The sequence below is a fragment of the Myripristis murdjan genome, chromosome 7 (assembly GCF_902150065.1).
Source record: "Myripristis murdjan chromosome 7, fMyrMur1.1, whole genome shotgun sequence".
Classification (NCBI taxonomy): Eukaryota; Metazoa; Chordata; class Actinopteri; order Holocentriformes; family Holocentridae; genus Myripristis; species Myripristis murdjan.
Genome location: NC_043986.1, coordinates 25,131,083 through 25,135,006, shown reverse-complemented (window position 1 = coordinate 25,135,006; position 3,924 = coordinate 25,131,083).

Genomic DNA, 3,924 nt, shown 5'->3' with positions numbered 1-3,924 from the left:
TCTGTTCTGTGTTCGTTTGTTGTCATAGATGGTTGTCATTCCTGTTTTATTATTATATGCACTAATTTTAAATTGTAACATATAATTTTTTAGCAACTGGTTTTATTCCTTTTGCCGAATTTGTCTCCAAACTTACATATGTATTATTGTTTAACAGTTGCTTGGACTATCAGTGCCGATGAAGGGACATGGCTTTACACACATGTGCAGCACGATGAACACTGCCTTTGCCTCTGTCCATGTTCTCTGTGCTTGTCCTTAATAAAGCAACTAATCAACTAAAAACAAAACAACTAATTCACACGATTCACCTCCACCTCAAACAGATGAGGTCTTGCAATCTGTTTGGTTTTGAAAAGGTTCCCTCCATGAATATCCTCCTGATTATTCCCATGTCAGGAGCGGACTGCAGTAACATAGGTGGAGGCATTATGTAAAAGCAGGAACTTTGACACGAATGTTGGTGTTGGGAACTATAGACATGAGCTACGGAGTTGTATGTTGCTTTTGTTGTTGGTGGTGGGCGGCAGCTGTATTTACCAGCGGAGCATGCTGTTCCATCTGATTTAATGAGCATCAGGGGCACTTGAGCGCCGAGGCCACTGTTCACCTCAGAGCGAGAGCGCGATTTCACTGACTGCCGATAATGATGAGCCATTATACTGGGCTGTGCAGTTTGTGTGGCTGAAGGATAGGACAAACGGGCAGATGTGTAAATGACCCACACACTAGAAGTTAACCGCTCTTCACACATTTTCTTGTTTGGTTATTGTGAAAATGTGAGCATACTCACTGTGAGGACTTTGCTCATCCAGCATTTAAACACTTACCAGCAGTACAGCTTCTGGTTGCTGCTGTGACAGGATAAGAGTTGATTTGTGGTACCAGGCCTTTGGTAGAAATGTTTTCTCTCTTTCATCTGGTTTTTTTTTTTTCCTGTATAAGGTTGCTAGTCTACAGTAAAATAGGAGAATTAGCTGGCGCTTTTACATTATAGCCAGGAAATAATCAAATGCAGGATTATGCTTGTGCAGTAACAACAGCTATCTCTCTCCTGGGGCATGTCTCCACAGGTGCACATTTTATATTCATAGCAGAGGAGTAACTGTGCATTATAAGCTTCAGATTATGCAGCTTTACAACTTTTATCAAATTGCTTGCTTTTGCTATCTGGTGTTCTTGACATATTCATTTTCCCTCCCAGTGAGGCAGAAGCTGTGCTTTTGTTAAGATATGCAGCTTCATTTAGTATTCACTTTTTTAAAACTGGAGTTACAGCTGGTTACTGCTATCACTTTGTATTTACAGCAGCATTTCAATGGTTGTATAACTGCATTTTGGCGCTGCACCATTGAACAGGCCACACCTGTTAAAATGTTAAATTTTCTTTAAATAGTTGAAAACAGCATTGATTGCGCTGCAGCTGTTTTGTCAAAGAGGCCTCAGTAAGCCGCGGTGAAAACAAGGCTGCTGTGCGCTTCCTCACATTCAATTTGCAATTCTGAAGAGGCTGAATTTACCAGTTCAGTGGTATAAATAAACCGTGTTGAAACATCCTCGTCGCTGCACAGAGGAATCACTTATGTGCCACAGCCTAACTCGGTAATTGTGTCTGTGCTCCAACAGAGAGCTGTGAACAGCTCCTTGTGCGCCTGACAGGAGAGCAGTGTGTGCAAGTTTATGTCTCCCTCTGCAGGGCAGAGTCAGAACACACACACACGCACACACACTCTGTGAGGCTCCTCTTGCTACACTAGCAGTCGCTGTAATACAGGCAGTGATGGAAGAAGGACCCACATGTTTGACTCCAGTAAAAGCAGCAGCCCCACAGTGTAAAAATATTTCCTTACAAGTAAACGTCAAGCATTCAAAATCTTATTCAGGTAAAAGTACAAAAGTATTAGCATCAAAATATACATAAAGTAACAAAATTAAAATTAAAGTTTAACCTAGACAAAATAATTTATTAGTTGATTTAGAATTTTTATTATTCAGGCATTCAGATGATGTCTGATTTTCCTGGTATATTAACAATATGGGGTTTTCTGGGCAATTTCCAGACAGAGGTGTTTGCCATCCAACTGCTGAAAAATGCAATTCTCTCCAAATGTCAAAGGTTTTTACATCAAATCACAGCATGATTTTTTTTTTCTCTGTGGCGTTCCTCAAGGTCTTGGTATCCTGATGTGGTATTCTGGGTGCTTCAGTCATACTGGTCTAAACCCATAAACACCATAAACCTTTAAAATTTGAGTAGGCCAACAAAAGCAATGTTTATTACGAATGTATGACTAGAAAAAGTTGACACACTTTGCTGAGCTGCATCTCAAAATTTACCTCAAGTTCAAAGCTTTGAAGATGATGAAAATGGGTCTAAAAATGGTGTTGAGGAAAATTAATATTTTTTCGACAATTTATTTATTTGAAAAGTCTCTTAACACAAAGTTCTTCCATCTCAACAAAATCTGTGCTCCATCTCCACCCTTTTCAGGTCAATCAGAATTTTCCTCAGCATACGGAGAGGTATTTGTGCATTTTCTTAGGTGAAGCAAATACCTGAAGCCCAGGAAAATGACTCATGTCTCCGAGCAAATTTGGCTCCGTTTGGAGAAGTGTCTGCCGTGCAACTGGACAGTCCCAACTTTATTCCACCCAAACAGCCTCATTACTGCTGCTCTGTGGCTGACCCCGCCATTTCAGCAAGCTTTCCCTCCCATGAGGTGAGAAGTCACAATCAATACACCTTGATTGCTCAAATGAAAGCTAAACCTGCCAAAGGTCTCAGACTGTTTCATTATCTTAAACTTGCAGCATCATCAAACATGCAATGCAGGCCTATGTGTGTCATTTTAGTGGTACAGCTGTGGCCATGTGATTGAAACCCTTATTTATATTTTGGAGTGAATTTACACACTGATGTTGCTGATATGATGGCAACCTCTGTCTTTGCAGCAACACAAAAGCGCTCTGATTGAAATGCCAAGCTCATGAAAGCCACCATGTACTCTATTCTTGTTCGATTTCACACAGTAAATCTGTACGCAATCCGATCTCATTACACCATCGAGTGCTAAAGGGCACATGAGTCATCACGGCATATCTGGAAGAGGGGGCTGAAAAACCCGCTCGTCCACAGAAGCCCACGTGCTGCTGTTTCGCCCCGTGGTGATGTCATAGCCAGAGACTTCCTGAACACAAGGTTCATTCACAGAGCCCTCCCTCTGACACCCAGGACCAGGCACCAAACAAGCTGTCGCCATGGCAACAGGGCCACTGGTCTTGTTGTTATTTGTTTGATGGTGGGGTGGAGTTCTAAAGCGAGTGTGTGTGTGTGTTTGTGTGTGTGTGAGAGAGAAAGCCTATGTAAATAGGTCATATTATTAAGTTCAACTGTAAGATATGAATTTGGCTGAATTTCAAAATAAAATACAAGGTGGGAGGAGGGAGTCTGAAGCGTGTCTGTACCAGGAGAACTCAGGACGCACAGGCAGGAGGGGAGCTGTGTTATTGGGATGGTGTGTGTGTGTGTGTGTGTGTTTATTTTGTATTTGATGAGTCACTGTCTACCGTAGGTCTACTAATATCCAATTTTCCTCTCTGAACGGAGTGAGGAGACACCTCTGAGACTCTGCCAGTAATAATCAACAACTCCACTAATCCTTAAAAAATCCAAAGACACGTCTCAGTGTTGACATGAGGCCATAATCTACAATAATCTATAATGTGTAATCTGCATCAGCAAACATGGGAGCATCAGATTTGAGTTGTTGTGAGATACCAAGTTCCAGTGGAGATCAACAAAATTAATATTTCTACTGGCCAAAAATAAATAAAAAAAATATGTAGAAAATAAAAATAAAAATAGATGTAAACAGTGTTACATCAGAACAGGACAACTGAGAGGGTACTGTGTATGGTTATGAT